At 44.4% G+C, this 27,963-nt stretch overlaps 1 long non-coding RNA gene and 1 other non-coding gene across 2 annotated transcripts; one reads left to right on the top strand and one right to left on the bottom strand.

Moving 5' to 3' along the window:
• Positions 1-410: 410 nt before the first annotated feature.
• LOC131381162 (uncharacterized) lies at positions 411-26,807 on the top strand. Its single transcript, XR_009209675.1, has 3 exons — positions 411-902; positions 16,637-16,697; positions 24,411-26,807. It is a non-coding gene; the product is annotated as an uncharacterized LOC131381162 (long non-coding RNA).
• LOC116482804 (small Cajal body-specific RNA 20) lies at positions 3,869-3,992 on the bottom strand. Its single transcript, XR_004252067.1, has one exon. It is a non-coding gene; the product is annotated as a small Cajal body-specific RNA 20 (non-coding RNA).
• Positions 26,808-27,963: the final 1,156 nt, after the last annotated feature.

Genomic DNA, 27,963 nt, shown 5'->3' with positions numbered 1-27,963 from the left:
CCCAGGTTCAAGCAATTCTCCTGCCTCAGCCTCCCAAGTAGCTGGGATTACAGGTGCCCGCCACCACACCTGGCTAATTTTTGTATTTTTAGTAGAGACAGGATTTCACCATGTTGGCTAAGGCTGGTCTCTTAACTCCTGGCCTCAACTGATCCACCCTCCTCAGCCTCCCCAAGTGCTAGGATTACAAGTGTGAGCCACCTCCAAAATGATTTTTTTTAAAGAAAGAATTTTATTATTAGCCACTGTGTTATTTATTAGGTGTGCTATTTCATGATCTGCTTTATTCTTGAGTTCTAAGACTCTTTTGAGATGCTGGGAACCTTCAACGTGGGGGCCTTTTAAGAGCTTTACTTGCATCCGAACCTTTTCTCTTTCTACTTTCATTTCTCCGCAGGTACCTCATTTTAAATAGATTTTTGAGTAATTATGGCCAAAGACTCTCAAAGAATACAACATAATATACAGCCAAACAATTTTATTCCGAAGTTGTTGGGGTGATCAGACCCAACACCAGGCCATGGGGGCTACGAAGTCCGGCGGAATCAAAGGAATGAGAAAAGACAAGAGAGAAAGTCGGACCAGGGGCCCAACGATACGGAGGCTGGGAAGGCCCTGAGTGCTGGGAGCCCAGGCTATTTATTGGTGATCAAACAAAGAAACAGGTGTTGAGGATGTAGAGGTTGAAAGGAAGCAGTGTATCAAGCGAATGAGCTACAGCTGTGATTGTTTAGCATTTTCTTTGAAACATATGGCTACTTGAGATAATGGGAGTGCTAGAAGCAAGGAGCCAGCAAATCTAGACACATTCCAAAGGCCACGAGGGGTTTTAGACCCTGGACCCCGGACATGTTCCAAGCCCTGCTCAGCTTCTCTCCCAACAGTCAGCTTTTCTCCCAACAGTAAGTATTTTATTCTTTTTGATGCTATTGTATATAGAATTGCTTTCTTAATTTCATTTTTATATTGTTCATTGCTAGCATAAAGAAATATGGTTGACTTTTATATATTGATATTATACTCCTCAAACTGATTGAATTCATTAGTTCTAGTAGTTGTTTTTAGTGGATTCCTTAGGATTTTGTCTATTCAAGATCATATGCTCCGCAAATAGAGATGGCTTTACTTCCTCCATCCCAATTTCAGTGGGATTTGAAATTAAATTTTAATTGCCCTGGCTAACTGCCCGGGTTGAATCTCCAGTATAACGTTGAGTAGAAGTGGTGAGAGTGGACATTCTTCTGTGGCTCCTGATCTTAGGGGGAGGTTTCAGTTTTTCACCGTTAAGTATGAAGTTGGTGTTGCGTTTTTCATAGGTGAACCTTAACAGGTTGAGGAAGTTCCCTTCTATTCCTAGTTTGCTGAGTGTCTTTATCATAAAAGAGTGTTGGATTTTGTCAAATTCTTCTTCTGCATCATTGAGATGATCTTGTGGTTTTCTTCCTTATTCTCTAATGTGGTGCATTGGATTGATTCATTTTCATTAAGTCCAGCCAAACTTGCATTCTTGGGAAAAATCCCATTTGGTCAATCTTATTCATATGTTGCTGGATTCAGTTAGATAGTATTTTGTTAAAGATTTCTATATCTATATTGACAAGGGATATTGGTCTGTAGAATTTTTGTTTCTGTTTTTGTTGTAATGTCTCTCTGGTTTTGGTATCAGGATAATAACTGGCCTCATAGGTTGAAGTATTCTTTCCTCTTTTAATTTTTGGAAGACTTTATGGAGAATTGGAGTTCATTCTTCAACTGTTTTAAAATTCACTAGTGAAATCATCCCTATTTTTTCTTTGTGAGAAGTTTTTTGATCATATATATAGATCTTGCATACTGTCACCCTGCTACATTTGCTTATTAGTTCTATTAGTTCTTAAAGTCCATTCCACAGGGCCAGGTGTGGTGGCTAACACCTGTAATTCCAGCATTTTGGGAGGCTGAAATGGGAGGATCACTTGAGCTCAGGACTTCAAGACCAGCCTGGGCAGCATAGTGAGACCCCCATCGCTAGAAAAATAAAATACACTTCAAAGAATTATCTACATACATGTCTTCTGCAATTAAAGACATTTTTACTTATTTTCCAACCTACATGCCTTTGTTTTCTTTTCCTTCCCTGATTTCACCAGCTTGAAATTCCAGGGCAATGTTGAATAGGAGTGGGGAGAGAGAATGTCCTTGCCTTTTTCCTTATCTTAGGAGAAAAACATTCAGTCTGCACCATTAAGTATTAACTACTAGCAGTAGTTTTTTGGTAAATAGTCTATTGTGAAGTCCCCTTTTTTATTGCTGATTTTGGCAATTTGTGTTTTCTCTGTATTTTTCTTGGTCTCTATTAAAGCTTGTCAATTTTGTTGATCATTAAAAAAAGAAAAACAACTTTTGGGCCGGGGGCGGTGGCTCACGCATGTAATCCCGGGACTTTGGGAAGCTGAGGCAGGCGGATCACAAGGTCAAGAGATTGAGACCATTCTGGCCAACATGGTGAAACCCCGTCTCTACTAAAAATACAAAAATTAGCTGGGCATGGTGGCACATGCCTATAGTCCCAGCTACTCGGGAGGCTGAGGCAGGAGAATCACTTGAACCTGGGAGACGGAGGTTTCAGTGAGCCGAGATTGCGCCACTGCACTCCAGCCTGGCGACAGAGTGAGACTTCATCTCAGAAACAAACAAAACAAAAAAACAAAGGGCCGGGTGTGGTGGCTCACTCCTGTAATCCTAGCACTTTGGGAGGCCGAGGCAGGTGGATCACAAGGTCAGGAGATCAAGACCATCCTGGCTAACATGGTGAAACCCCTTCTCTACTAAAAATACAAAAAAAATTTTCCGGGTATGGTGGCGGGTGCCTGTAGTCCTAGCTATTCGGGAGGCTGAGGCAGGAGAATGGCGTGAACCCAGGAGGCACAGCTTTCAGTGAGCCGAGATCGCGCCACTGCACTCCAGCCTGGGTGACAGAGCAAGACTCTGTCTCAAAAAACAAAAAACAACACAAAAAAACACCAACTTTTGGTTTTATTAATTTTTTTTAATTGTTGTTTTTTTCTATTTCATTGATTTCTGCTCTTTATTATTTCCCTTTTCTTTCTTTGGGTTTGATTTCCTTTTCTTTTTTGAACCACTTGAGGTGGAAGCTTAGATTATTGATACTTGATCCGCCTCCCATTGCAGCATAAGCATTTAAATTATTTAAATTACAAATTTACTTCTAAGGCTGGGCACAGTCGCTCACATCTGTAATCCCAGCACTTTGGGAGACTGAGGCAGGCAAATCACTTGAGGTCAGGAGTTCAAGACTAGCCTGGTCAACATGGTGAAACCCTGCCTCTACTAAAAATGCAAAAATTACCCAGGAATGATGGTGTGCACCTGTAATCCCAGCTACTCGAGGATGAGGCAGGAGAATCGCTTGAACCCGGGAAGCAGAGGTTACAGTGGCTGAGATACGCCACTGCACTCCAGCCTGGGCGACAGAGCAGATCACTTGGCTGGTCTTGAACTCCTGGCCTCAAGTGATCTGCCCACCTTGGTCTCCCAAAGTGCTGGGATTACAGGTGTGAGCCACCACACCTGGCACCCTGATGGGATTTTGACTGGTATTGCATTAACTCTGTTGATTGCATTGGGAAGACTTTGTCACTTAACCATATTGATTTTTCTACTTTATAAACATTTATGTAGATATTTTTTAGTTTCTCTCATCGGTTTTGTTTTGTTTTCAGCATACTGCTCTTGCACATGTTTTGTTAGATTTATACAATGTAGGAATCTGTGTCTTATGCAATTCTAAATGGTACTTTTCAAAATTTCCAATTTATTTGTTTATTGCTAATCTATAGGAATACAATTGATTTTTTCTTCCTTCTACAAATGTCTGAGGTAGGAAAACAAGGCTGCCCAGGTTGTGGCAGCCCTGATAATGCTCAAAGGCTGATCTTGGCCTCCAGCCCTGACTGAGGAGAAAAGGGGCCACCCATAGCCCCTTTGGCACAATTTGTTTTTCTATGTTGACCTCATATCCCATAACTTTGCTTAACTCATTCATTGTAGGAGCTTTTTGTAGATTCTTTGTGATTTTCTATAAAGACAATTGTGTATTCTGCTAACAGAAACAGGTTTGTTCTTTGCCAGTCTGTAGGCCTTTTATTTGTTTTTCTTGACTTCTTGCACTGGTTAGGGCCTCTAGTAAAACATTGAATGGATGTGTTAAGAAGGGGTATCCTTGCTTCTTCCTGAACTTAGAGTGAAAGAATTCAGTTTCTTACCATAAAATATGACAGTAGATGTAGGGTTTTTGTGAATGTCCATCATTGACTTCAGGAATTCCCTTTAATTCTTAGTTTGCTGAGAGGTTTTTATCAGGAATAAATGTTGAATTTCTTCCATATCTCTTAACTTCTCTTTCATATTTCACCATTTTTTCATTCTTTGCTGAATTTTTAGTAATTTCTTAAACTGTTTGTTTTATTTTATTTTTGAGACAGTCTCACTCTGTCGTCCAGGCTGGAGTGTGGTGGCGTGACCTTGGCTCACTGCAACCTCCACCTCCCAAGTTCAAGTGATTCTTATGCCTCAGCCTCCCGAATAGCTGGGATTACAGGTGCCCGCTACTATGCCCGGCTAATTTTTATATTTTTGGTAGAGACAGGGTTTCGCCGTGTTGGCCGGGCTGGTCTCAAACTTCTGACCTCGAATGATCTACCTGTCTCAGCCTCCCAAAGAGCTGGGATTATAGGTGTGAGCCACTGCACCCAACCTCTTTTGAGGTTTTAAATCTTAATAATTATAGTTTCATTCCTGGGAGTTTTATTTGGTTCATCTTCAGATATGCCTAATTAATTTAATTAGTTTCTTTGCCATATTTTCAGTATCATTTTACAATTCTTTTTTTTTTTTTTTTTTTTTTTTTTCAGACAAGGTCTTGCTCTGTTGCCCAGGCTGGAGTGCAGTGGCACCATCTTGGCTCACTGCAACCTCTACCTCCTGAATTCAAGAGATTCTCCTGCCTCAGCCTCCCGAGTAGCTGGAATCACAGGCGTGCACCACCACACTTGGCTAAGTTTTGTATTTTTAGTAGAGACAGGGTTTTGCCATGTTGGCCAGGCTGGTCTCGAACTCTTGACCTCAAGTGACCCACCCATTTGGCTTCCCAAAGTGCTGGGATTACAGCTGTGAGCCACCGCACCTGACCCGTTTTACACCTCTTTAAACATATTAAAATTTTTTTCAACTGAGCATGGTGGGTTCATGCCTGTAATCCCAGCACTTTGGGAGGCTGAGGTGGGCAGATCACCTGAGGTCAGGAGTTCGAGACCAGCCTAACCAACACGGAGAAACCCCATCTCTACTAAAAATACAAAATTAGGCGTGGTGGCTCATGCCTGTAATCCCAGCTACTTGGGAGGTTGAGGCAGGAGAATAGCTTGAACCCAGGAGGTGAAGGTTGCAGTGAGCCAAGATCACACCATTGCACTCCAGCCTGGGCAACAAGAGCAAAACTCCATCTCTCTCTCTCTATATATATAATAAATATATATAAAACAATTTATTATATGTCATATAGTTATTATATATTATAATTATATATAAATATATATTATATATAAATACATATTTTTTATATTTACATATAAATATAATATATTATGTATAATATATATTTTTCTGTGTGTGTGTGTATATATGTATATATATATATATTTTTTTTTTTTAGAGAGAGAGAGATGGGGTCTCACTCTATTGCCCAGGCTGGTCTCAAACTCCTGGGCTCAAAGGATCCTCCTGCCCAGGCCTCCCAGAGTGCTGGGATTACAGCCAAGCGCCTGGCCTGAAACACTTATTTTCTATCCTGCATCTCATCATTCTGTTTTATGTAGTATTTGTGGGTCTCATCTTGTTATTCGTTGTTTCTGCTGACTCATGTTCTTGTGGTTTGTTTCTTTTTGAGTTTATTGATGTTTAATTATGAGCTTATGTTCCTTGAAATTCTTTGTGGGAAGTCTTTGAATCTGTGTTTAAAATATATTCTTCCAGAAAGGATTTTTGTTTGCTTTTGCCAGGCGCCTAGGGGTACTTCCAACTCAGATCCACTTAAAAATTGTTTTTGGCTTAGTGTTTTTCCAATCACATAGGGAATATGATGTTGGGCTTTTCTCTATGTGACTATTAGCTTGTTATGCATTTTACTGGATTTCTTTTAGCCTGTGTTACCTCTCCAGCACAGCTAAGTGGATACGGCAAAGTCTTCTGTGGCTGAGTTGTTTTCTCCCCATTTCTCCCTTAGGGCACTGGCTTTTGAGAAGTCCCAAATTTGGGGGAGAAAAGTAATCTTTGATAACCTACTTCCCAGGACCAGACCTCAGGTCTTTTCTTCTCTTTCCTCATTTTGTTTCCCCTAAAAGCAAAGCCTCAGACAAAGGTTTTTGTGTAATTAATTTTGGAAGTAATCCTAGGGAGTAGGAGTGAGGGCTGGAGAGAGAAAGAAAGAGGGAAGCCCAGGACAAGGTTGCGTTATCAAGGAGACCTCTGATAGGTGCTTGATTCCATAGGATCTTCGAAGGAGTCTTAGGAAATGGGAGATACAAAAAAGACACATTGAGTATTTGCTTGTGTCACTCATTGGTCAAGAGTGGTCTCACAGACATGAACTCCCTTGAACTTGGGGTCTGCGCATGCATAAGGGTCCAGGGGATTCCCAAGAGCATCTGCCCTGTGGGGTCAGTGAGACTCAGACAGGAAGGGAGGGGTGGGCCCCATGTGCCCAAGGTGAGGCAGCACCTGCATGAGGCCCACAGAACACTCATCACCTCAGCAGTGGCCAGAATCAGAACTGGGGCCAAGCGGACTGAAGTGGTGCCCAGCAGGTGCCTGGCACGCTGGCCATTTACAACCCAGAGCCTCAGGAAGCACAGGCCCCAGTGCAGGCTCACCCTGATGGGGTCATGCTCTTGTTATTCTGGCTTCTGACTGATTCCCTGTTTAACACCCTTTCATCTGTGCTTTCACACACACGTTTTTGATATTTCATTCAGCATTTTTAGAAAGGGATTTCTCTATTCAACTAGTCTGCATATTTCCAGATAGAGAAATAAATCGTCATTGTTTTCAAATGTTTACATATACTTTATTTTTAAATAATAATAATAATAATAATAATTATTATTATTATTATTTGAGATGGAGTCTCGCTCTGTCGCCCAGGCTGGAGTGCAGTGGCACGATCTTGGCTCACTGCAACCTCCTCCTCCTGGGTTCAAGTGATTCTCCTGCCTCAGCCTCCCAAGTAGCTGGGACTACAGGCGCGTGCTACCATGCCCGGCTAATTTTTGTATTTTTAGTAGAGATGAGGTTTCGCTATGTTGGCCAGGCTGTTCTCAAACTCCTGACCTCAAGTGATCCTCCTACTTCGGCTTCCTAAAGTGCCGGAATTGCAGGCGTAAGCCACCGCGCCCGGCCTCAAAATGTTTATATATACTTTAATATTCTTTTCGTTATTATTTGCTAAGTATTGAAACCAAGCATTCCTTTCTGGAGTTCCCATAAGTCACCTTTGTGCCCTGTTTTGAAAAACAGGCCAGTCAATAATGACAGCAGCAACACAGCAGCTCCCAGCTTTTGAACACCTACTATGTGGCTGACACCTGCTGTGGCTTTATAGGCACTATGTCAGCGAATTCTCAAAACTACCCTAAAATAGTCACTCTGGTTCCCTTTTTTATTCTTTATTTTTAAAATTGAGACAAGGTTTTGCTATGTTGCCCAGGCTGATTTCGAATTCCTGTGCTCAAGTGATCCTCCCACTTCGGCTTCTGGTTCCCTTTTCCCAGCCACTGGTTCCCTTTTCACAGAAGAGGAAACCATGGCCTGGGAAGGGGCCAAGGCCACATAGCATTTAAGTCAAGCTTGTCCAACCCACAACTCATGGGCCACATGCGGCCCAGGATGGCTTTGAATGCAGCCCAACACAAATTCATAAACTTTCTTAAAATATTATTATTATTTTATTTTTTTTTTTTTTTACAAAAATTTAGCCGGGCATGGTGGTGCATGCCTGTAGTCCCAGCTACTTGGGAGGCTGAGGCAGGAGAATTGCTTGAACCTGGGAGGCGGAGGTTGCAGTGAACTGAGACCGTGCCACTGCACTCCAGCCTGGGCAATAGAGTGAGACTCCATCTCGAAAAACAAAATATAAAATAAAATAAAAATTTTTTTTTGCAAATTTTTTTAAGCTCATCAGCTATCATTAGTGTTAATTTTATGTGTGGCCCAAGACAATTCTTCTTCTTCCAATGTGGCCCAGGGAAGCCAAAAGATTAGACACCCCTGATAAGTTGTTGAGCTAGGATTGTGTCCAAAGCTTCCCCACTTTTACTGCATCGCATGCCTTTCTATGGAAAAAAGCCTTCCCTTCTTCCCTAGTACTTCTCCCAAAACACACACTCATATAGAGTAGCACGTGAGATCCAGAGCCCCTTGGCAGCCGATTGCAGTGGGTAAGCTGACCTCGGGGTTACAGGGCGGCTGGGGGGGCAGTCAGCACACAGAGCTTTCCTATCCCTCCAGGAAACCTGCAAGGACCCCGATAGGCCTTAGATGGCCAGTGTTGGCAAATCCTAATTGGGAGGCAAATTGGGAGAGCCCACTGCCCTTGCAGACTGGTTACTGTCCCCGCTGGAGCCCTGCAGAAGTGGGTAGAAATCCAGGCCCAAGGAGGGTACCAAGCCAGAGCCACCTGCCCCCTAGTACCCCAGCCTGGGGGGCCACCCAGTGAGCATTTCAGTCTCCTCGGGTGGTGTAGTCAAGGTAAAAAGCAAGTTGCAACCTGAAAGCTGGGCATTCCAGGTATAGGGCTCTTTCTGGTTAAAATGTGTGGGTATGGGGACTAGGGGAGGCTTGGGAGAGGCTGTCCCCAGAGTTTCTATGAGTGTGTATATACTTTGAAACACTTAGAACCTTATTGTCAGCATGGACAGACAGGGACCTTGGGGACAGAGGGACATTAAGGCCAACATCTTGTTTTACAGATCAGTAAACTGAGGTCCAGAGACCCATGGCCTAGTGAAGGAGGTTCAACTGCAGGCCTTCCTGACCACAGCATACCGCCAAGGCTCCTTCTCTACACCACTGCATGTGTGTGTGTGAGTGGGCAGCTGCACACCATCGTATACATAAACGTGTTTACGCATGGAGTACACGTGCTTTATGGTGCAGGGGTGAATGCACAAAGGCGTGTGTATGTGGGGGCTGGGGGTTATATTAGCAGGCTTAGCAGACTGTAACAAGGGGACACACGTCTCTGTTTTGGGCCAACCCATGTTTAGAGAAGACAGGAGCTTTCTCATGCACAGGCGCCAAGGGAGGAAAGTGAACCCAAGTTTGGGCGGTCTGTGGTGACTTGTGCCATGGACCATGTGGAAGCCTGAAGATGCCTGGGGCCTTCGTAGTACCATTGCCTTTAGCCTCCCATGGCCACCTGCAGCAACTGCCATCACCCTTACTGTGGACTGGAGTTGCACTGCTAAAGTCCCCCAAGGCCCTGTGGGATGGCCAGAGATGTCTGCCCTCACCCCACTACCCTCTCAGTCTTCTTTGACCACTCTGGTCCCCCAACCTCAATGTCGACCCCACATCTGCAAGTGACATCACTGTCCATGTAGCTCTGTAAGTCTTCAAACTGGGAGTCAGCCTACCTCCCGCCATCACTGACCTTCAGTCAATCCAGATGAAAAGTGCCTCTGGGCATTTTGGGGACAGGAGATATAAGGAATGAGTCATAAATATCCTGTCATATAAAATAGGATGCTATGAAACACTCCCGGGGTCATGTCAAAAGAACACAGGAGCCAACCTGAATACGCTTCCACCAGCCAAAGGCGGGATTTTTTGAGCACCAGTAAGACTAATAACTGCAATGGATTGACACCAGTCAGACATGTTTAAATCCACTGATTCACACACATTTAAAAATAACTAATTTTTCATCTTAGGGGGATGCTAGGCAGCTGGTAAATAAAGGGAAAGCATTAAATATTTGTTCTGTCTTTTGCATATGATCTATCTGTCAGGATAACTAAATAATCAATGAGGGCAAGTTTTACTTTGTAGAAATATGCAGGTTAATAAAAGAAGAAGAAATAATACAGTTACAATGTCACTATTTTGCAATTCCTCATGAATTTAGGTAATGATCATCCATGGCTGCAGATGTTGCAAAATGAGACACAACCAGAAGTTAGGTGCTTCCTGATGGAAGCACATATCACCATCTAGGAGGTGGTCTTGAAAAAAATAGTTGGACTTGGATTTAAATACAGAAGACGGAAGACATGTTAAATGGTACCACAGGGATGCAATCAACCAAATTCAGATTGTGGGAAACTACAAGGATAAACAACCCAGTTTCCAGCTTGGCGCGGTAGCTCACGCCTGTAATCCCAACACTTTGGGAGGCTGAGGCTGGTGGATGACTTAAGGTCAGGAGTTCGAAACCAGCCTGGCCAACGTGGTGAAACCCCGTCTCTACTAAAAATACAAAAATTTGCTGGGTGTGGTGGCACGCGCCTGTAATCCCAGCTACTCGGGAGGCTGAAGCTGGAGAATCACTTGAACCTGGGAAGGTGAGGTTGCAGGGAGCTGAGATCACGCCACTGCACTTGGTCTCAAAAAACAAAAAACAAAAACAAAATAAAAAAAAATCTCCCAATTTCCTTAACAAAACAGTGTTACAAAACAAAAAGAGATGGAGGGGAAACTTGCAGGTTTAAGACTTATCAACCAAGCCCTATTTATAGACCTTATTTGTATATTAATTCAAACACCTGTTAAAAAAAGAAAATGAGGCCAGGAATCATGGCTCACGCTTGTAATCCCAGCGCTTTGGGAGGCTGATGCGGGTGGATCACTTGAGGCTAGGAGTTCCAGATTAACAAAGTGGGCAACAAAGTGAAACCTTGCCTCTACAAAAATTTTAAAAAATTACCAGGCATGGTAGTGCATGCCTGTAGTTCCAGCTACTCAGGAGACTGAAGCAGGAGGATTACTTGAGCCCGGGAGTTTGAGGTTGCACATGAGGTATAATTGAACCACTGAACTCCAGCCTAGGTGACAAAATGACACCCTGTCTCAAGAAAAAAGAAAAAGAAAGAAGGAAAGAAGGAAAGAGAGAAAGAAAGAAAGAAAAAGAAATAGAAAGAAAGAAAGAAAGAAAGAAAGAAAGAAAGAAAGAAAGAAAGAAAGAAAGAAAAGAAAGACAGAAAATTATAATTGAAGAAATAGAAAACGCCAACTGGATTATAATTTCCATTAATGACTTATTATTGATTTTTTATATGATAAAGTAGTGATTTCTTTCTTTATTTTATTTTATTATTATTATACTTGAAGTTTTAGGGTACATGTGCACAATGTGCAGGTTTGTTACATATGTATCCATGTGCCATGTTGGTGTGCTGCACCCATTAACTCGTCATTTAGCATTAGGTATATCTCCTAATGCTATCCCTCCCCCCTCCCCCCACCCCACAACAGTCCCCGGAGTGTGATGTTCCCCTTCCTGTGTCCATGTGTTCTCATTGTTCAATTCCCACCTATGAGTGAGAACATGCGGTGTTTGGTTTTTTGTCTTTGCAATAGTTTACTGAGAATGATGATTTCCAGTTTCATCCATGTCCCTACAAAGGACATGAACTCATCATTTTTTATGGCTGCATAGTATTCCATGGTGTATATGTGCCACATTTTCTTAATCCAGTCTATCGTTGTTGGACATTTGGGTTGGTTCCAAGTCGTTGCTATTGTGAATAGTGCCGCAATAAACATATGTGTGCATGTGTCTTTATAGCAGCATGATTTATAGTCCTTTGGGTATATACCCAGTAATGGGATGGCTGGGTCAAATGGTATTTCTAGTTCTAGATCCCTGAGGAATCGCCACACTGACTTCCACAATGGTTGAACTAGTTTACAGTCCCACCAACAGTGTAAAAGTGTTCCTATTTCTCCACATCCTCTCCAGCACCTGTTGTTTCCTGACTTTTTAATGATCACCATTCTAACTGGTGTGAGATGGTATCTCATTGTGGTTTTGATTTGCATTTCTCTGATGGCCAGTGATGATGAGCATTTTTTCATGTGTTTTTTGGCTGCATAAATGTCTTCTTTTGAGAAGTGTCTGTTCATGTCCTTTGCCCACTTTTTGATGGGGTTGTTTGTTTTTTTCTTGTAAATTTGTTTGAGTTCATTGTAGATTCTGGATATTAGCCCTTTGTCAGATGAGTAGGTTGCAAAAATTTTCTCCCATTCTGTAGGTTGCCTGTTCACTCTGATGGTAGTTTCTTTTGCTGTGCAGAAGCTCTTTAGTTTAATTAGATCCCATTTGTCAATTTTGGCTTTTGTTGCCATTGCTTTTGGTGTTTTAGACATGAAGTCCTTGCCCATGCCTATGTCCTGAATGGTATTGCCTAGGTTTTCTTCTAGGGTTTTTATGGTTTTAGGTCTAACATTTAAGTCTTTAATCCATCTTGAATTAATTTTTGTATAAGGTGTAAGGAAGGGATCCAGTTTCAGCTTTCTACATATGGCTAGCCAGTTTTCCCAGCACCATTTACTAAATAGGGAATCGTTTCCCCATTGCTTGTTTTTGTCAGGTTTGTCAAAGATCAGATAGTTGTAGATATGCGGCATTATTTCTGAGGGCTCTGTTCTGTTCCATTGATCTATATCTCTGTTTTGGTACCAGTACCATGCTGTTTTGGTTACTGTAGCCTTGTAGTATAGTTTGAAGTCAGGTAGCGTGATGCCTCCAGCTTTGTTCTTTTGGCTTAGGATTGACTTGGCGATGCAGGCTCTTTTTTGGTTCCATATGAACTTTAAAGTAGTTTTTTCCAATTCTGTGAAGAAAGTCATTGGTAGCTTGATGGGGATGGCATTGAATCTATAAATTACCTTGGGCAGTATGGCCATTTTCACGATATTGATTCTTCCAACCCATGAGCATGGAATGTTCTTCCATTTGTTTGTATCCTCTTTTATTTCGTTGAGCAGTGGTTTGTAGTTCTCCTTTTCTTTCTTTCTTTCTTTCTTTCTTTCTTTCTTTCTTTCTTTCTTTCTTTCTTTCTTTCTTTCTCTTTCCTTTCTTTCTCTTTCTTTTCTTCCTTGCCTTTCTTTCCTTTTTTTTTTTTTTTGAGACAGTATTGCTCTGTAACCCAGGCTGGAGTGCAGTGGCTCGATCTCAGCTCACTGCAAGCTCCGCCTCCCGGGTTCACGCCATTCTCCTGCCTCAGCCTCCCAAGTAGCTGGGATTACAGGTGCCTGCCACCACGCCCGGCTAATTTTTTAGTAGAGAGGGGATTTCACTGTGTTAGCCAGGATGGTCTCTATCTCCTGACCTTGTGATCTGCCCGCCTTGGCCCCCCAAAGTGCTGGGATTACAGGCATGAGTCTTTCTTTCTTTCTTTCTTTGTTTCTTTTTCTTTCTTTCTTTCTCTCTCTCTCTCTCTCCTTTTCTTCTTTCTTTCTTTTTCTTTTCTTTTTTTTTTTTTCAGGGTGTTATTCTGTCAACCAGACTGGAGTGCAAAGGCGAAATCTCAGCTCACTGCAGTCTTGACCACCCAGCTTCTTTCATCCTCCCACTTCACTTCAGCTTCCCTAGTAGCTGGGACTACAGGTATGTGCCACTACATTCGGCTAATTTTTTTTTTTTTTTTTTTTGTAAAGATGTGGTCTTGCTATGTTGCCCAGGCTGTCTGGAACTCCTGAGCTCAAGTGATTCTCCTGCTTTGGCCTCCCAAAGTGTTGGGATTACAAACATAAGCCACTATGCCCAGCTAAAAATTTCTTATGTTTTAAAGCTGTGTACAAAAATATTTACTGGCTGGGTGCGGTGGCTCAAGCCTGTAATCCCAGCACTTTGGGAGGCCGAGGCAGGTGGATCATGAGGTCAGGAGGTGGAGACCAGCCTGGCCAATATGGTGAAACCCCGTCTCTACTAAAAATACAAAAACTAGCCGGGCGTGGTGACGTGCACCTGTAGCTACTCCGGAGGATGAGGCAGAAGAATTGCTTGAACCTGGGAAGGTGGGTGTTGCAGTGAACTGAGATTGTGCCACTGTACTCCAGCCTGGCAACAGAATGAGACTCTGTCTCAAAAAAAAAAAAAATTTACAGATGAAATGATAAAATGCCTTGAGTTTGCTTCAAAATAATCCAAGGGTTAAGGGAGGAGTTGGGGAGCATACAGGTGAAAGAAGATTGACCAGGTGACAGACAGGTACCTTGGGTCCCTTCTGTCCTGCAAAGGCCACTGATTCATTATCATAGGATAATGTCATATCTTTTTATTTTTTTGAGACAAGAGTCTTGCTGTATAGCCAAGGCTGAAGTGCAGTGGCATGATCTTGGCTCACTGCAACCTCTGACTCCAAGGTTCAGGGGATTTTCATGCCTCAGCCTCTGGAGTAGCTGGGATTACAGGCATGTGCCACCACACCCGGCTAATTTTTGTATTTTTAGTAGAGATGGGGTTTTGCCATGTTGGCCAGGCTGGTCATGAACTCCCGGCCTCAAGTGATCCGCCCACCTCGGCCTCCCGAAGTGCTGGAGTTACAGGCGTGAGCCACTGCGCCCAGGAACGGGATAATGATAACATCTGTTCCAAATAGTGTCTTCACTAAATAATCCCAACCAGTAAGAAATAGAATCATTTCAATCACAAGACTCAAGTCACTCCAAAAAGATGATGCTAAGAGCTGTTGATCACGTGTTCCTACAGCAATCCATACCAACATACTGATGAAGCTACAGCTAAGGTATTAGGCTACTGTGCTCCCATCTAGGAAGTGACCCTCAGGGATTCTTCACCCTGTGCTTTCACCAGCACTCTGTATATGAACTTAACCACCTCAGCACTCCCTCCTGCTTTTGCCTTGTCTTCTGTGTTTGGATGTTGAGTATTGCTGGATGGAAAGCTTTGCTATCAGCAGAACAATGGTTGAGGTTGTAAAAGCCTACTAAGTGCCATTATAAAATGGGTTGTTGTGCGGTATGAAACAACAATAATCCTTTATTGTCACGCTCATGGGTCTGTGGGTCAGCTGTACAATTCAGCTGAAATTGAATCGTACCTTGGTTGATCGAGGCTAGACTGCAAGCTACAGGCTGAGTTCAGATCTGCTCTGCATGTCCCTCGTTCTCCTGGGACCAGCGGCTACCCAGGGATTATGGCCTGTTCCTGGAGACTCATTCCTAGACCCAGAAGGAAGGAGCAGCAGCTATATGGAGCACGTTCTTGTCATGGCAGATTACTGCAGCACGAGAAGGCATGTCCAACTGAGCAAGCACATTTCAAAACTTCTCATGTCAGGTTCACAACTTTCCTACTGGCCAAAGCAAGTCACATGGCCAAACACAAAATCAAAAGGTGGGAAAGTATTCTCTGTCCACCATGGCAAGGATGTGGGTGAATAATTATATTACAAGGGACAAGTAATTCAATCTTTCACAGTATTTGGGGGATCCAGGGCACTGCCTTTGTTCATGCCCCAGCACTTCTCATCAGGACAAAAGAACATCCTGCTAGGAGACTTTCCTGCCTCTAGTAGGGCCCCTTCAAACCTTGTGGCAGCTAGAGTGATTTTTTTTTTTTTGAGACGGAGTCTCGCTCTGTCGCCGAGGCTGGAGTGCAGCGGCGCATTCTCGGCTCACTGCAAGCTCTGCCTCCCGGGTTCACGCCATTCTCCTGCCTCAGCCTCTCCGAGTAGCTGGGACTACAGGCGCCCGCCACCACGCCTGGCTAATTTTTTGTATTTTTAGTAGAGACGGGGTTTCACCGTGGTCTCGATCTCCTGACCTCGTGATCCGCCCGCCTCGGCCTCCCGAAGTGCTGGGATTACAAGCGTGAGCCACCAAGCCCGGCCGATTTTTTGTTTTTTACTAGCTCTCCTCTAGTTTTGCTTGTTTGTGTGTGTGGTAAAAAAAAAATGCATAATATAAAATTTACCATCTTTTTTTTTTTTTTTTTGAGACGGAGTTTCGTCTTGTTTCCCAGGCTGGAGTGCAGTGGCGTGATCTTGGCTCACTGCAACTTACGCCTCCCAAGTTCAAGCAATTTTCCTGCCTCAGCCTCCCGAAGTGCTGGGATTATAGGCGTGAACCACCACACCCATGCCCGACTCCCTTTTGTTTGTTTTTTGTTTTTTGTGTTTTTTTTGGACAGAGTCTCACTCTGTTGCCCAGGCTGGAGTACAGTGGTGTGAACTCGGCTCACTGCAAGCTCCGCCTCCTGGGTTCAAGCGATTCTCCTGCATCAGCCTCCTGAGCAGCTGGGACTACAGCTGTGTACCACCACACCTGGCTAATTTTCGTATTTTTAGTGGAGACAGGGTTTCACCATGTTGGCCAGGCTAGTCTTGAACTCCTGACCTCAAGTGATCCACCTGGCTTGGCCTCCCAAACTGCTGGGATTACAGACGTGAGCCACTGTGCCTGGCCAAAATTTACCATCTTAACCATTTCTAAGTATAGAGTTAAGTAGTGTTAGTTATATTCGCATTGTTATGGAAGAGCTCTCCGGAATTTTTTTAGCTTGCAAAAGTGAAACTATACCCATGAAACTAACACCTCTGTATTTCCCTCTCCCCAGCCCCTGACAACCACTATTCTACTTTCTGTTTCTATGAATTTGACTACTATAGACACCTCATGTAAGTAAAATCACATAGTATCTGTCTTTTGGGGACTGGCTTATTTCACTTAGTAAGATGTTCTCAAGGTTCAACCGTGTTGTAGCATGTGTCAGAATTTCCTTCCTTTTTAAGACTCAGTAATATTCCATTGTATGTATATACCTCATTTTCTTTATCCATTTGTCAATGGACACTTGGGTTGCTTTTGACCTCTTGGCTATTATAAATAGTGCTGCTGTAAGCATAGTGTGGAAATATCTCCTTGAGATCCTGTTTTCAATTATTTTGGCTGTAAACCCAGAAGTGAGATGGTTGGGTCATAGGATAGTTCTATTTTTAGTGTTTTAGGAACTGCCATATTGTTTCCCATAGTAGCTGCCCCATTTTACATTCCCACCAGCAGTGCAGAAGGGTTCCAGTTTTCATACATTCTTGCCAACACTTGTTATTTTCTGTTATTTTGATGCTAATTATCCTAATACGTGTCAAAATTTTTTTTTTTTAGACAGAGTTTCGTTCTTGTCTCCTAGGCTGAAGTGCAATGATGCAATCTCAGCTTACTGCAACCTCTGCCTCCTGGGTTCAAGTGATTCTCCTGTCTCAGCCTCCTGAGGAGCTGGAATTACAGGCGCCCACCACCACAACTGGCTAATTTTTTGTATTTTTAGTAGAGACAGGGGTTTCTACCATGTTGGCCAGCCTGGTCTCAAACTCCTGACCTCAGGTGATCCACCTGCCTCAGCCTCCCAAAGTGCTGGGATTACAGGCGTGAGCCACAATGCCGGGCCTCAATTTTTTAGTTGAACTTTTTATTGTGAGATAATTATAGATTCACGTGCATTGTAATAAATAATACAGACAGATTCCATGTACTCTTCACCTGGTTTTCTTCTCGTTTCCTCAGTGGCAACATCTTGCACAATAGTACAATATCCACAGCCAGGAAATTGATATTGATACAATCCATAGATCTTGTTCAGATTTCAGCAGCTTACATATTCAGAGTGACATTTTAAACAAGCACATCTGATCCTATCACTTACCTGCTTAAAACTTTTCCAAGGATGTTCATTACATCATTGTTTGAACTGGTTTTTTGTTGTTGTTGTTTGTTTGTTTTTTTTTTTTTTGAGACAGAGTCTCACTCTGTTGCCCAGGCTGGAGTGCAGTGGCGCGATCTCGGCTCACTGCAAGCTCCACCTCTGGGTTCATGCCATTCTCCTGCCTCAGCCTCCCGAGTAGCTGGGACTACAGGTGCCCACCACCATGCCCGGCTAATTTTTTGTATTTTTAGTAGAGATGGGGTTTCACCCTGTTAGCCAGGATGGTCTCGATCTCCTGACCTCGTGATCCACCTGCCCCAGCCTCCCAAAGTGCTGGGATTACAGGTGTGAGCCACCGCACTGGGCCTGAACTTGTTAAAAAATGAGAACCAACCTCAATGTCCAGCAGCAGCAGGATGGTTGAATAGATTACATTACGTTCATATAATAGGCACACAATCCAGCCAGGAAAACTATTGGAGCAGTTGTATGTGTACTGATATGGGCTGGGTTCCATGGTCTATTCTTTTCCTATGGGAAAGAGCCAGGTACAGAATTGTGAATACCTGGCCGGGCACGGTGGTGCACGCCGTAATCCCAGCATTTTGAGGCTGAGGCAGGTGGATCACCTGAGGTCAGGAGTTCAAGACCAGCCTGACTAACATGGCGAAACCCTGTCTCTACTAAATACATAAAATTAGCGGGGTGTGGTGGCACATGCCCGTAATCCCAGCTACTTGGGAGGCTGAGGCAGGAGAATCGCTTGAACCCGGGAGGCAGAGGTTGCAGTGAGCCAAGATCATGCCATTGCACTCCAGCCTGGGCAACAAGTGCGAAACCCTGTCTCAAAAAAATAAATAAATTGTGGATACCTTTTGGGTATAAAGGCATAGAATATAGGGAAGGGTACATAGTACACTGACCACAGTAGTTGTCTCAGCAGGCTGAGATTCTGTAGTGGGATGGAATGTTAATTCACTCTGTTTTGCAGTGGTTCTCAAAGTTCTGGGTTTGAAGAACCCCCTCAAAGTTCAGGACCCCTCTACACTCTAAAAATTACTTAGTATCCCCAAAAACATTTTCATTAATGAGGGTTATCAGAAATTAAAGCTAAGAAATTTTAAAAATATTTACATATTAATTCATTTAGAAATAATAGCAATAGGCCAGGCGAGGTGGCTCATGCCTGTAATCCCAACACTTTGGGAGGCAGAGGCAGGCTGATCACTTGAACTCAGAATTTCGAGACCAGCCTGGCCAACATAGTGAAACCCCATCTCTACAAAATATACGAAAATTAGGCCAGGCGTGGTGGCTCATACCTGTAAACCCAACACTTTGGGAGGCCAAGGTGGGTGGATCACGAGGTCATGAGATCGAGACCATCCTAACATGGTGAAACCCCCCATCTCTACTAAAAATACACAAAATTAGCTGGGTGTGGTGGCATGCGCTTGTAGTCCCAGCTACTCGGGAGGCTGAGGCAGGAGAATTGTGTGAACCCGGGAGGCGGAGCTTGCAGTGAGCCAATATGGCACCACTGTACTCCAGCCTGGGCAACAGAGCAAGACTCCATCTCAAAAAAAAAAATTATATATATATATACACATACAAAAATTAGTGGGGTGTGGTGGCGGTGTGTGCCGGTAGTCCCAGCTACACAGGAGGCTGAGGCTGGAGAATCACTTAAGCCCAGGATGTGGAGGTTGCAGTGAGCCAAGATTGTGCCACTGCACCTCAGCCTGGGCAACAGAGTGAGACCCTGTCTCAAAAACAAAAAAAAAAAAAAAAAGAAAAGAAATAACAACAATAAAGCAATTATATGTTAATATAAATAACAATTTTATAAAAAGTAACTATTATTTCCAAAACAAAAACATTTAGTGAGAAAAGTGACTTTGTTTTACATTTTTGCAAATCTCTTTAATATCTGACTTAATTGAAAAATCTTCATTCTCATATCTGTTTCTGCATTCAATCTATCAGAATACATTGTTTTGGTTGGAGTATATGAAAAAAATTCATGTCAGTAACATATGTAGTTAGAAAAAAGAGACTTTTAAAATAGCCTTTTGTGGGTATTCTTTGATAGCACATTGAAACTGGACAAGCAGCAGTTTCTCAAAGCAATGTAGAATCTGAAACCGTAGCAATGACATATTCATACTGTTACATTAAAACTCATTTTTCTGGCTGGGTGCTGTGGCTCATGCCTGTAATCCCAGCACCTTGGGAGGCCGAGGCAGACGTATTACATGAGGCCAGGAGTTTGAAACTAGACAGGCCAACATGACAAAACCCCGTCTCTACTAAAAATACAAAAAGTAGCTGGGTTTGATGATGCACATCTGTAATCCTCGCTACTTGGGAAGCTGAGGCACAAGAATCGCTTGAACCCGGGGAGGTGGAGGTTGCGGTGAACCGAGATTTCGCCACTGAACGTCAGCCTGGGTGACAGAGCAAGACTCTGTCTCAAACAACAAAACAAAACAAAAGCCATTGCTCTCCCTTGTCCCCCCACTTTTTTTTTAAGTCAGGGTCTCACTCTGTCACCCAGACTAGAGTACAGTGGCTTGATTATAGCTCATTGCAACCTCAGACTCCTGAGCTCAGGCAATCCTCCTGCCTCAGCCTCCTTAGTAGCTGGAACTATAGGTGTGTGCCACCACACCTGGCTAATTTTTTATGTTTTAAAATAAAGACAGGGTCTTGCTATGTTGCCCAGACTGGTCTCCAACTCTTCGCCTCTAGTGATCCTCCCGCCTCTACCTGCCGAAGTGTTGGGATTACAGGCATGAGCCACTATACTCGGCCCTGTCTTGTACCTTGAGTGAATGTTTTATGTGAGTGTAGTTTTGTAACATCATGCATTTGTCATTTGGAAAGTACTGATAGAGTTATGCAGATCATCCAATTTTTGACAAATTTCGTTAGACAATATTGAAAAATCATGTGTGTTAATATCACTACTAATCTCATAAGAAAATTGTTTAAGTAAGGCTGGGCACAGTGACTCATGCCTGTAATCCCTGCACTTTGGGAGGCCGAGGTGGGTATATCACCTGAGGTCAGGAGTTCGAGACCAGCCTGGCCAATGCGGCGAAACCCCATCTCTACTAAAAATACAAAAATTAGCTGGGTGTGGTGGCATGTGCCTGTAATCCCAGTTACTCGGGAGGCTGAGGCAGGAGAATCGCTTGAACCTGGGAGGCAGAGGTTGCAGTGAGCTGAGATTATGCCATTCCACTCCAGCCTGGGTGACAGAGCAAGACTCCATCTCACAAAAAAAAAAAAAAAAAAAAAAGAAAGAAAAAAAAATGTTCAAGTACTTGGAAGCTTGTTAAGCTCACAATGGTGGATACACATTTTCCAAAATTCTAACTTTCACTTGAAAGCTCAAATTTTATCATTGGCAACAAATGCTGTCAGTTGCTTTTATGGAGTGACAGTTTCACTTTATTTATTGTTGAGAAATGTCTGCTAAATACCAGTCGGAATAACCAGAGTTTGTCAGTCTTTGAAGTAAAAATGGTGTTCTATGAAAAAAGCAGCTAGTTTGGCTGACAACTCAGACAATCACACAAGCGCTTGTCCTTAGAGAAGCCCATCATCCTTTGGTAAGCAGCAGAAGTGCTTTCTACATACTCCTTTCATCACACAAAATATCAAGCATAGAAAGATATATACTACTCACAGATTGAGAGTTAATAAAAGCATTTTTTACTGTTCCATCAAGGTCATCCATAAATGAAATGTTTTTAAGTTGCAAATACATGGCAATGAAGAATACAGTGCTAGCCTGGGCAACATACTGAGACACCATCTCTACAAAAAATAAAAAATTAGCCAGATGTGGTGGTACGTGCCTGTAGTTCCAGTTGATCGGAGGCTGAGGTGGGAGGATCGCTTGAGCCCAGGATGTCAAGGCTGCAGTGTCAGGGAGGAAAAACATTTTGTCTGCACTCAGGTTCATTGATTAGAGGTCTGTGAATTAAACTGACAAAGGACAGAATAACAGGAGAAAAGGCGCACAACTTTTATGAATATTTACATGCATGAGAGTTCACAGAAAAAACTGAAACTCAAAGAAGTCATTAGACATGGGGACTTAACACAACATTTTAACAAAGGAAAGAGGGTTTGGGCATCAAGGGTGACAAACTGTGGGGAAGTGGCTAGGAAATATATGGGGGAATGAATGGACGATAGAGGTTATTTTAGTAAGGTCTGTTTATGCAAAATCATCTTGGTATTCACAAAGGGAAATTTATGCCCTGTTTTTTGCAGCTAAGAGGAAAGCAGAGAACTCACCCTGCAACTGTTGATTCCCAGTTGCATTCCACTCAAAATAGTCCTTCTGCCAAAGTGGCTTATTTTGGAGTGGCGTATTTTGATCCTGTCAGGCAGTACTGCCTTGCGTTGAAGCAATGACAGGTTCACTCACCATTGCTTTCAGTCAGTCAAATGATAACACATCATTTGAATGAAAAGGGCATAGAATGTCTGAATATTGCTATAAACATAGTTCTGACCTTGCAGATCTCTAAGTATCTTGGGGACCTCCAGGGTCCATAGGCCATACTTTGACAACACTGCTCTTCTGTATTCTATTACTCGTTTATTTACTTTAACCAACAAATAAATAATTTCTTCAGACAGGATCTTGCTCTGTTACCCAGACTGGAGTGCACTGGCATAATCATAACTCACTGCAGCCTCGACCTCCCGGGCTCAATTGATCCTCCTGCCTCAGCCTTCTGAGTAGCTGGGGCTACTGGCACATGCCACCATGCCCAGCTAATTTTTGTATTTTTTGTAGAGGTGGGGTTTCACCATGTTGCCCAGGCTGGTCTGAAACTCCTGGGCTCAAGTAATCCTCCCACCCGGCCTCCCAAAGTGTTGAGATTACAGGTGTGAGCCACCGCACCCAAATAAACAATTTTAAAGCACCTCTTCCATGGCTGTCCACTGCTGAGTGTAAAGTACAGATGCCTTGGCCTAAGATCCAAAGCCTTAAGTGACTGGCCTTTGCCTCTTTGCCACCGGCATGTCCTTGCTCTTTATCCAAACACAGGTCAAGCCACAGAAGTTACTGGGATTCCCAGAACGTATTTGCATGTGTTTCTGTCCCTGCATCCATCTCCATTTTCTCCCAAGCATTCTTTAAGCCCAAGCCCCACAATCAATCTCTCTGACTCCTCCAAGAAAAGGCCATTGCGACTGTGATTAGTGAAGGGCTGCAGATACACAAGTAAGGTGGGACGCACTGCAACTCACCTAGCATCCTCCCAGGGCTTACTCTGCCCTAGGATCTCTGGTGTGAGACCTAAAAATGTGGGGAAGGAATGGAGGCAGGTGCTTGGGGAGAGGGGAGACCTGCCAGGAATTCTGGAATGCACCAAAAAAGACCACTTCCTTCTGTTGCCAAGGTCCTGGCTCTCTCTATGCTTTAGGGCAAGGGTGTCTGGGGATGGTCCTTGTGAGGAGCGACTGGGGACCCTAGTGGGGCAGGCCTAGGGCTGCCAGATAAAATATAGAAAGCTTAGTTAAAATTAGATTTAAGATAACAAATACTCTTTTAGTATAAGTATATCCGAAATATTGCATGGAACCTCCTCATCCTAAAAAAAATTTAATGTTTATCTGAAATTCAAATTTAATGGAGTCCTGTATTGTCGTTTGGTAAATCTGGCAACTCCGTGCAGGCCTTTGCTATTCAGCTCGCCGAGCAAAATGGCCTCTCTTCACTTACGTTGCCACCTACCAGACCTTCCCAGACCTGGTCCTGGCTGTCTTCAGGCAGCACAGCCCACTGAAAGGAACCCTTTCCGTCCCAAAGCTGCCCAGAGCCTGAGAACAGAAGCAAACTGCGCACTTGGATGGATATGGCGGATTAGGCTATGCCTTTGGAGAACTAACTCCTCTCGGAGAAGGAGGCTCTCTCTCTCAGCCAGGACCTTCTGGGGGTGCCTATGCGGAGACGCCCTCCTTCCTTGACCCACTTCTTCTCCCCACTCCCCGCCGCTGCCCAGCCCTCTCTCTAACCTTCCTGAGTTGCTGTCTCTGCAACTCCCCTTGCCAGGACTGGCTATCAATCCCTTCAGAAACTAAAGCCCAGTCCAGCGCCTGGGAGGCCTCCTGGGCGTCTGGGATTCCCCTGGTGGGATGCGTCTGGCCTGAGGTTGGAGACAATGATGCGTTCTTCCTCCCAGCCAGTGGCTTCTCTACCAGCCAGGCTGCTTTGCCTTTTCTCCTTTTAAGGACCTGAGGGCAAACTCTCCTTCCCTCTGGGAGGACTTCTTTCTTCCAAAGGTCCCAGAGGGGGGTGTGTCCTCTAGCTTGAGGCCCTTGCTTTCCTCCATTCTCATGACCTTGCCCCCTTCCCTGTGGAGGGTCTTGTTATGCTGAAGGCACCTTTCCCTCCTTCCGGGCTGGCGTCCCTGGCGTCCCCACGGAAACCGAAAATGCCTCCTGCTGAACCATCTGGCCACATGGCTCCAATCTGCCCTCTCTCCCACCCCCGGTTTCCCCTCCTGGAAGGAGGCCACAGGGAACGAGGCTTAGGCAAGGCATCCCTGGCGTGCCTCAGTCCCTGAGGCATAATAATATAATGATCGTTGCTGTTTCATGCCACTAAGCCTTGGGGTGTTTTGTTACATAACTGTAACTGGAATGTATTTGATCACAGGCTCCATCCTGCGCCAGGAGCAGCCTCGGGTTCGCATGTGTGGGAGCTGCAGAATGCCTGTACAAACTCTCCATACCCTCCCCATATCCCTTTGCACAAACAGCCCCCATTGGCCATCCTTTGGGCCTAGAAGTCCATATCCTGCTGCCCCTGGGAAGCGACGTGTGTTGGAGGCCAGCTCAGCTCTGGAAAGTGGGCTTGGGGTCTAGAAGAAGGTCATGGGCTCCACATGGGTTCAAGCCTTAGTCCCAATGGGCTGAGGAGCAGAAGAGGACCACAGTGAGGATCTCGAAAGCATATGGCTTAGACAGGGGCCCCATGCCACAGCTAAGGGCAGTACTAGCTGAGCACTTCATAGCTTTCATCTCTTGTTTGTTTGCTTGAGAGATAGGATCTCCTTCTGTTGTCCACGCTGGAGTGCAGTGACTATTCACAGGCGCAACCACAGCTCACGGCAGCCCCAAACTCCTGACCTCAGGTGATCCTCCCACCTCAGCCTCCCAAGTAGCTGGGACTACAGACATGAGCCACTGCACCTAGCACTATCCGTCATCGCTTGATCCTCACCCAGTCCTGTTCCATTGGGCTTATCATCTTCATTGCCCCAGTGAGAGCACCAAGGCTCATAGAAAAGCCAGTCCCTTGCCCAGGGTCCTGGGACGTATGTCTGAAGCCAAGGCCAGGAGCTCTCCATTATACCACATGGCCTCAAAGGCCCTCCTTAGTTCAAAGACACTTGATTGAGCATTTTGCAGAAACATCATCTCCTTGGCTTTGTTTAAAATCAACATCACCACCCACAGCCCCCCGCCACACACACACAAAAGATATCTGGGCACGGTGGCTCACGCCTGTAATCCTAGCACTTTGGGAGGCCGAGGCAGGTGGATTGCCTGAGCTCAGTAGTTCAAGACCAGCCTGGACAACACAGCAAAATCCCATCTCTACTAAAAATACAAAAATATTAGCCAGGTGTGGTGGTGCATGCCTGTAGTCCTAGCTACTTGGGAGGCTGATTCAGGAGAATTGCTTGAATCTAGGAGGCAGAGGTTGCAGTGAGCTGAGATTATATCACTGCACTTCAGCCTGGGTAACAGAGCGAGACTGTCTCCAAAAAAAATAAAACTAAAAAAATAAACTTCAAAACTAAAACAACTTTAGGCTAACTGGGGAACCTGAAATAGGAAGACCTCGCCTTGACCCTAGGGCATGAAGCCAAAACTCAGAGGGCTGGAGGTATCCAGCTGCCTAGCTGCTGTCCAGCCAGGAGCACAGTTTCTTTGGAGGTCCCCAAACCATGCTGGTGGAGCCTCATCTATCTCTTTAGCTCCCCATCAAAGGGATCACTTTATCAGCTGCGCAGTCTTTAAGCCCAATGTCCACAGCAGGACTCTCTTTTAAAACAGTTTGGCCTTGAGAGAGGCAGTCTGCTTCTTATCTATGTTTTGTTTTGTGTTGGCTTCCTGGCGAGTTATCAGGGAGACTTTCGTTTCTCTGTCTTCTTTTATCTCCCTGCTGGGTTTCAAAGCTGCCCTCTCAGCTGCTGTCAGCCTGAGCTGTGTCTTCCCCTGCAGGGACAGAGCTGGAGGTGGAAGGGGCCGCAACTCTGCCAGAGCCTTCCCTTCCAGCCATTGTCTCCTGGGCACCCACCCCCAGTGCCTGGAACTTGCCAGCTCTCATTAAGGCTGGCTGGGTGTCACTTGTGGTTTCTCCAGGGACATATAACATCAAGAGAGTGGGCCTCATAGGGCCAAGATCGAGGGAAAGGAGGGGGGTTTGAAACACCCTTTACAAAAATTATAACTAAGGAAATTATGACAGTGAAAGAGATCAGACCTAACTGACTCCATCTTGCTTCTAACCTTTAAGCTGTCCTGGTTCATTCCTGGGCATAGACAAAACTTTGGGAAGGAATTTAGTTTATGGTTTGACTCGGAAACAAAATTGATAATAGACCTTTCCTGAAAAGACCCCCTTCTTGCCTGGGACCTGCCTTGCAGAACTAACAAATTAGCCACAAGATGAGAAGTTGTGGTTTAGGGGTCATGCAGCCTCTGGCTCCAAGAGTCTGAACCTCCCCAAATTGCTCCTGTGGATAATATCACTATTGTGGATAATATCACTAACACCTAGATCAGCGCTTGAGATTTTGCAGACCCTGCACTGGATGGATCAACTGACACCACTCAGACTGGTAATCTGACTCAACCAGTTCTGCCATCCTACCCAGGAACAGAAGACAGCAAGAAAACCTCACTTCAATCCCCTATTGAATCCATCTCCAACCCGACCAATCAGCGCACTCCACTTCCCAAGCTCCTACCCACCAAATTATCTTTTAAGACTGTGATCCCCATATGTTTGGGAAGACTGATCTGAATAATAATAAAACTCTGGTTTCACCCACAGCTGGCTCTGTGTGAATTACTCTTTCTCCATTGCAGTTACCCTGTCTTGATAAATCAGCTCTATCTAGGCAGTGGGCAAGGTGAACCTGTTGAGCAGTTACATGTTCACAGAGCAGCCACTTTCTTTAAAATTGAGGGGCTGAGAGTGATGGCTCATGCCTGTAATCCCAGCATCTTGGGAGGCCGAGGCAGGTGGATTACCTGAGGTCAGGAGTTTGAGACCAGCCTGGCCAACGTGGTGAAACCCCGTCGCTACTAAAAATACAAAAAAATTATCTGGGCATGGTGGCAGCTCTTGTAATCCCAGCTACTCCAGAGGCTGAGACAGGAGAATCGCTTGAACCCGAGAGGTGGAGGTGGCAGTGAGCTGAGGTCACGCCATTGCACTCCAGCCTGGGCAACAAGAGCAAAACTCTCTCTTGAAAAATAAATAAAATTGGGGAAACCAACATAGACCTGTCGCTTTACCTTTATATGTTTGTTTGCCAACTACAATACAAAAAGCAACTTACATTGCTTAAAAAGAAAGAGGACATTTTAACTCCCAATGAATAGGAAGAAGCCCTTTGACCCTGAAGTCCTGTGAAGGGAAACAGGCATAGAAAAGTTGGCCCTCCTCAGGAGATTGCCAAGCAGTTTAAGGTTTGGGGGAAATTAAACTATTCCCAGTTTGGGGGATGCATCTGAGGGGAGTGTCCTGGGGCATAGTGATGCAATTACCCATCAGTGAAGAGAGGACAAAGGAGGAAAAAAAGAAACAGCTCTTTTTTTCCTTCTCCAGAGTCTGAGGCTCAAAGGAATTCCAGTGATTTAGGATGCACTCGTGAGGAGTGCAGGCGGAAAATGATTGGTTACCCATCTGGAAAGGGGAAAAACGTGTCCCTTTGTTTCTTTATCTTTCCAGTGAATACCCAGGGTACATAAAGAAGAGAAAAAAAGGCATCCCTTTCTTCTGATCTTATATCCCCAAGTTGCAGAAACTTCGCAAGTGCCACCCATGGGTGCAAGTGTGATCTTCACCCATGTAGCAGGGAGGCCTAATGGGTAGGGATATTCGCCCTTACCTATGTGCCACCCTATCCTCCTGCTGTTGGTAACCTTTGGGTTCCCTATACCTTCTCTATGCCATGGATGTGAGCATGACT

This window comes from Hylobates moloch, unplaced genomic scaffold (genome assembly GCF_009828535.3).
Source record: "Hylobates moloch isolate HMO894 unplaced genomic scaffold, HMol_V3 SCAFFOLD_14, whole genome shotgun sequence".
In the NCBI taxonomy this organism is placed as follows: Eukaryota; Metazoa; Chordata; class Mammalia; order Primates; family Hylobatidae; genus Hylobates; species Hylobates moloch.
The sequence above is the reverse complement of the archived record's forward strand: the minus strand, read 5'-3'. Positions and strand labels throughout refer to the sequence as shown.